General features: G+C 50.5%; 1 long non-coding RNA gene across 1 annotated transcript in view; it reads right to left on the reverse strand.

Moving 5' to 3' along the window:
• Nucleotides 1–7,263, reverse strand: part of LOC310694616 — a 197,782-nt gene that overhangs the window by 84,411 nt on the left and 106,108 nt on the right. The window lies entirely within an intron of this gene.

Below are 7,263 nucleotides of genomic sequence, written 5' to 3' on the forward strand. Positions count from 1 at the left end.
CCAGGGGCCAGCAAATTCACATTGCTCACCAGAAGCTTTTGCCACAGGAAATCTCTTGGGGGGGGGGGGCGAAGCTGGGTCAGGCAGCTTCACCCTTTAATGGAGCTGAAGAGGTCCACCATAAGTGGGTGCCTGGGGGTGGTGGTTTGGAAATACATAGGAAACCGGTTTATGCCAACTCAAGACAACTGGTCCATATTGATCCAGCATTGGCTGCACCGAATTGTAAAATCTCTCCTGCGTTTCATACAAGACTCTCCAGGCCGTGTCTGGAAACTGGCAGCTTTGGCTGCAAAACAAGTGCTCTGCCACTGCTGTGGCCCTCAATACCTGCACCCCATTTCCTGGCTTATAGAATTGTAGAGTTGGAAGGGACCCAGAGATTCATCTAGACCAACCCCCTGCAATGCAAGGAATCTCATCTAAAGCATCTATGACAGATGGCCATCCAACTTCTGGCCAGCCCTCTGGCTGGGGGCGGGGAAAGGCTCACCAGCCCTGCATTGAGCGGTCTTGTGTCCAAATGCTTTTATTCTCTCAGCCACCGACATGGAAGGGGACTGGTCAACCTTCTGAGATTGTTGTAAGGCTTATGGAGAGGTACCAATGCTTTTGAACACTCTCAAAACAGGTTAAGAAAGAGGACAGGTGCCGTACTTACAGCAGCTGTGTAGAAGAGAAATAACGTATGGAAAGGGGGTGACTAGAATCATAATCGTAGAAGAGACCCCGAGAGTCATCTAGTCCAGCCCCCTGCAATGCCCTTCATCCCTGACCATTGGGCATACTGGCTGGAACCTGCTTTTCGAAAACAAAATTGACACACTAAGCTGGAAGCAAAAATATGTGTGTGCTGGCCGGGCTGAGACAGGGCCAGCATCCCAGCTGTGGTTGCACCTCTTTCTCCTGTCTGATTTCATGACACTGTTCGCCAGCTGTGTGGGTGTTTTCCGCCAGCAGCAGACTTGTCCCAGGCTGCTTTTAAGGCCAGCATCCGCCTGCCTTCTCTGCTCTCGCTCTCATGGGACGCAGCCACAATCGCTGCTTTGTGGCTCAAGCTTCTGCCCTTCGCCCTGGGAGGGGAGGGGGAGATGGGAGGAAGGGCTGGGGCGTGGGGGTGGGAGGCAGGGAGGAACAAAGGGGACCTCTCAAGTTCCAGCATGCATGCTATTGTCCCCTCGTAGACAGGTCAGCCCCCTGCCCCTCACCCCAGCGCACAATGGGTGTCCGGCTGCTTGGACAAAGGAGAGGCTGGCAGAGATGGGGAGGGGAGGGGAAGTGGCATTTTCTGCTCCAATTCTCCAAGACTTTCCCCATCTTGGGGGAGAGAAGGGCCTTATTGAGAGAAGGGGTGTCTGATTCCCAGGAGGGAGGGAGAGAAATTGCAGGCTGTACATCTGGATGAAGGCAAGCCTATCCACTTTGGGATGTAGCCAGCTAAGTCCAACTCAAAGTAGACCCATTGAAATGAAGGGATGTAGGTTTATTCTTAAAGGAACATTTCTATATCGCTTAAATTAAAAAAATTGTCCAGTAGCACCTTAGAGACCAACTAAGTTTGTTCTGGGTATAAGCTTTTAAGTGCATGAATTTTTTAATTTTTTATTTTGATTGTGTCAGACCAACACGGCTACCTACCTGGATCTATATCATTTAATACAGAAAAAGTGTGATAAAGCATGGTAAAAAGGTAAAAGGACCCCTAACCATTAGGTCCCTTTACCTTTACTTACGACTCTGGGGTTGCGGTGCTCATCTCGCTTTATTGGCCGAGGGAGCCGGTGTACAGCTTCCGAGTCATGTGGCCAGCATGACTAAGCTGCTTCTGGTGAACCAGAGCAGCACACAGAAATGCCGTTTACCTTCCCGCCGGAGTGGTACCTATTTATCTACTTGCACTTTTAATGTGCTTTCGAACTGCTAGGTTGGTAGGAGCAGGGACTGAGCAACAGGAGCTCACCCTGTTGCGGGGATTCGAACCGCTGTCCTTCTGATCGGCAAGTCCTAGGCTCTGTGGTTTAACCCACAGCGCCACTTGCATCCCTTTGATAAAGCATGGTACAAAGGACTAATAAAAACACATGTATCAATGCCCTAATTGGTAACCTCTTCTTTTTATGACACTTCTGCATCTCATCCAGGACTCTCCCGAGTATCCCAAGAAGCTCACAGACTCACCCCATAACTGGCAGGGTTGATCTGTGGCAATTGGTTTCATTGGGTCCACTCTGAGCAGGGCTTAGTTCAATATAACCCTTTGTGTCCCCTCCACCTCCTCTCTGTCAGGGAATAACCTTCTTTTAACAACGAAAAAGTATTTGGTGAAAGAGGAAGATGGAAGGAACAACAGCAGGGTTGTCTGCAAACAGAACACCTGCTGTAAGGAATTATGTTTACAAATTTCAGGCAGAAGAGATGGGGACAAAGTCCAACTGCCCTGGGGCCATAGGATCCCCACCCATCTTATGTGGCCAGCTATAACTATTTTATGTGAATGCACAAATGCCAGCAGAAGGGAGGAGGAGAAAGAAAACAGAACCAGCTGCCAAATTGTCTACCACCTACAGTAGGTCAGGGGAGGGAAACCTTAGGCTTGAAGGCCAGTGGCATAGCGTGGGTTGAAAGCGCCCAGGACAAGTCAAGTATTGCACCCCCTAAAAAGTGGTGGTAGTGGCAGCTTCAGTCACCATTCAGCCCCGAAGGCGGCTCCTGGGTTTGCCATGCACCTCCATCTAGGGACCTGCCAAGACCCCTTGGCAGAGAGCTCCTGAGAAGGTCACCCCCCTGAGTGGAACAGGCAAGAGCAGCCCACCCACCAACCACTCCCACTGGGTCTCCTCTCCTTCCTGCCTCCTTGCCTTTAGCCACCTGGAGCACAATCACCTCCAGCCCCTTGAAGGCACAGAGTGGCAAGGCAGGAATGGGCATGGCATTATTCTCTCTGCATGCCAGCCACTCTAAGATGCCCCCTCTAGCTTTGAGAACAGAAGCTCCTCTCCTCTTCCTCCCCCTTCCCCGCCCTGCTGCCCACTGGATCTGGGACTAGGAGTGTCCTCCTGCCTGGCCTTGCCCAGCACAGCCTGGGGAGGGGGCATCCTGTTGGGTCTTTATTGGCTCTGGCCACCAGTGAGCCAGTTCAATCCTAGCCAAGTCTGATTGGGTGCTACAGCCTTAAAGGCAGGGCCATCAATTGGCCACCCAGGTAGGAGGAGCCAGCACAGAACTGTTAGCAAAGTTTCACAGGCAGGAGAGAGTGGGGTGGGATGTGAAGGAAATATTTGCACCCCTTTACATTCTGCACCTGGGGCAACCGCCCCTGTGCCCCAGCCCATGCTAAGCCACTGCTGGAGGCTGAATGTGGCCCTCCAAGTCTTTCCACCTGGCCCTCAGAACTCTTCCCAGACCCTCATCAGTCCTGATTTGCACTTCAGGTGTTTCTCTGATCGTGCCTGTTGCTTGTCTGGATGGAGGGTGGAGAGGGGACCATGAGTGGATGAAGAAACCAGCCCACAGGAGATAGGTGAAATTTATATCCATTGTCCCACTGCCCATGGCTCAGAGGAGAAGCTGTCCCCAGCCTCTGCTCTGGAACATAGGAAGAGCCTGATGGTTTGTATTACAGTGGTACCTCGGGTTACAGACGCTTCATGTTACAGACGCTTCAAGTTACAGACTCCGCTAATCCAGAAATAGTACCTTGGGTTAATAACGTTGCTTCAGGATGAGAACAGAAATTGTGTGGCAGCGGCATGGCATCAGCGGGAGGCCACATTAGCTAAAGTGGTACCTCAGGTTAAGAACAGTTTCAGGTTAAGAACGGACCACCAGAACAAATTAAGTTCTTAACCCGAGGTACCATTGTACTTTGCCTTTTGGCAGCTGTGTTCTTCACTGTGCATTTACGGCTTGGCCTTTCGGTAACAAATTCCTAAAAAATATCAAATTCCAACCATTTCAAGAAGCATTTCCACTTAGCCACTCTGGGAAGAGAAAGGGAAGGGGGCTTGGAGGGAAATGTGAGATTTGAGGAGCAGAGCAGCTGCAGTCAGGTTTAAGCTGAAAGGAGATGGCAGGAAGGGCAGCTGGACTGCTGGGGGCAGGAAAGCCCACCCTCCTCCCTATCGTGTAGGAGCACAATCTTGCGGTGGCAAGAGCTGCAACACTGTAGGAAACTTATCTGCTTGCTTCCCATCCAAGAATTAAGAAAAATAATAATAATGGCAGTAAACAGTAGAAAACCAGCCGTCAAATTACATTCATAAATGAAGTACAAGACCCATAAAAAGATATCCAGATCAAATATGTGAATAGGCAGTGTGTCAGTTTGAACTTTGGTTTATTACTGTAGATCACGGCATGAGTACAAAGTTTGACATAACTTCGTATGACAGGAGACCCTCCATTATTAACTGTCTTGACCCCCGGTCTAATCTCAAGAACAGGTCCTGCAAGGCATTCAGGAGACATCCTTGTTTGTATAAGGATCAGCGCATGTTAACCTAGCTACCATTAAAATTGACTTAACACTTGAATGGAGGCCGTCAAGATAATGGTGGGATAACTTTGAGGCAGGAGGCAGACAAGGCGGCCAGTTTAGTCATCGCTCACTGTGAATTATGGGGAAAGTGGAGATAAGGCAGGAAACTCTGGGATAAATTCAACAGAACCACAGGGCTATTGGAATTATAGGAACTGGTCATCTCAAAGCCCCACTCCCTTCTCTATTTGAACACATTGGCAAAAATGGTACAAAAGCCCTAGATTTTCAAAGGTTAGATGGCTCTCAAAACTCCGAGGAGAATTCTGCTTGGTGGCATCAAGGAATCCATACCTGCTTCTCCTTCAGGACAGGTATACACTTCCTCCCCCCGCCCCACCTCCATTTCTTGAGTTCTGCAGCAAAATTTTCATTCTCTGTAGGATTTTGAGAATAATCAGGGATCAAAGTGTGCCTGTATTGAAGGATCCGTTGCTTGCTCAAATTGTAATTTTGCTGCATGAAGCACCATTTATACAGGCAACTCATGAATGTGTGACCATGCATGGATCCAGAACAGGACATGAGACGGGGGCACAACAGCGCAGGCTTATACGCACTCTGCCAATGTGAGCGATAACCTGGAACTGCGCCTGGCTGAGATCTACTTTTCAATCATGATATATCACCAGCTAAACATTGTGATATATGAATATCTCACCATGTATGAAACAAGGATGGAGCTATGCAGAGGCACTGGCTGGCGTCACGGTTTCCTCCCACACTGCAATTTTTGCACACATCATCATTCACCATCTATTGCCAGGTCAGAAACTATGAAACCGACATTGCAATATGGACTTCAAACTGGTTTTGGACAATATGTTGACATATCACCCAGCCTTACCTGGAACATAACCCTTTTACCTTCATTACATGTAATAAACCAAGCTTCCTTTATTCCTCTGGTGTAAGAACTTTTGTGGGCAGAAGGTTAAGTGTGAGAGTAAACACATATCCTAATGGACAAACTTCATCACTCTAGTAAAATATATTTGCGGTGTGTGTATGAATACACACGAATGCTGGGCACACCTGTGCTTTCAGACACATACTTATAACAAATACATCAACACAGCTAGATCATTCTTCTGGGAAAGCCTGCGGCGAGATCAGGTGAGTTTTCCGCAGGCTGTTAAATGCCAAGACCAGGAGCGGCTGGTGCCCATTGGCCGGGACTAGCAGGGGCAAAATTCAGGAAGACCAACAGTAGATGGAGCCAGAGTTAATAGCAGGACAGAGCCACCTTAACTGGTTGTAAGTAAGAAGGTAGGCAAGTGGGGGGGGTGGAAATCTGGCAGAGGGCAGGCTGAGGTTGGTGGGGCAAGCCCCCACTTGCCCCAATGGTTGAAGGTGCATCCTGATGTGTGTTGGGGGTGCATTCCAAAGGGCAGGTACCAGCACACTAAAGGCCCTGGTTTAGTTGTAAGATGAACCTTAGGGACGCGGGTGGTGCTGTGGGTTAAACCACAAAGCCTAGGACTTGCCAATCAGAAGGTCAGCGGTTCGAATCCCCGCAACGGGATGAGCTCCCGTTGCTCGGTCCCAGCTCCTGCCAACCTAGCAGTTCAAAAGCACATCAAAGTGCAAGTAGATAAATAGGTACCGCTCCGGCGGGAAGGTAAACGGCGTTTCTGTGTGCTCCTCTGGTTTGCCAGAAGCGGCTTAGTCATGCTGGCCACATGACCTAGAAGCTGTACGCCAGCTCCCTCGGCCAATAAAGCAAGATGAGCGCCGCAACCCCAGAGTCGGCCACGACTGGACCTAATAGTCAGGGGTCCCTTTACCTTTACCTTAAGATGAACCTTGGGAGCATCTGGCTAAGAGTGTCTCTCCTGAAGATGCTCATGCCATGTGGAAAGTGCACCAGAGTTCTGGTAAATGATGCTGTTTAGCTTTCAGGTTGTATGCATAGGCTTGTAAGCTGAACTTTGCTTCTCAGTAAGGGGGTAAAACAAGTCCTGCTTCATCAAACCAAGGTGGGACTGGTAGCCCCCTGCCCCAGCCCTATACCCAGCATGTCCCAGGCAGAGAAAGGCCTTTCCCCATTGCCTGCCTTCTGGATCCTTTTCAGTGGGGATGCCAGAGATGTTGTAGCCCACAAGCTGGACACGAGTCAACAGTGTGATGCAGCAGCAAAAAAAGCTAATGCTATTTTAGGATGCATCAACAGAAGTAGAGCGTCCGAGTGAAGCCCTCTTGCCTTGCCTTGCCTTCTCCCATTTCGGCACTGGAACCAGTCGCCGGGCGAAATGGAAAGGAGGAGACCTAACTGGGCACCGGTGAGCCGAGCTCTTCCTCTGAAGACGGGGAATCATGCACGCCCTCACGTGTCCACACAAAGAGGAAAAGGCGCAGAAGCGCGCGCGCGCTGAACATAACGCCCAGCAAAGGCCAAGAGACTGCCGGGCCGGGGGTGGTGGCATTCACACGTAAGACGTAACCCTGGGTTGTAGCCCACGTTAGCCAAACTCCCGAGTGGGCACTGCTACAGCACCCATCGACTCACCTCGGTCCAGCCATCCCAACGGCTCTGCCGAGAGCACAACTCGGTTGGATACAACCCGCGGCGCAGCAGCAGGCACGTCCACGCGTGCCAAGCGCAACACGCGCCTTCGCGGAGCGCGCGCACGTGCAGGATCTTCGCCTAGGGAAACCGACCCCCCTCCCCCCATCCACACACTCCACCCGGCGACACGTGCCAGGGTGTGTGTATGTGTGTGTGT

This window comes from Podarcis liolepis, assembly GCF_965112155.1.
Source record: "Podarcis liolepis genome assembly, chromosome: 15".
NCBI classification, from domain to species: domain Eukaryota; kingdom Metazoa; phylum Chordata; class Lepidosauria; order Squamata; family Lacertidae; genus Podarcis; species Podarcis liolepis.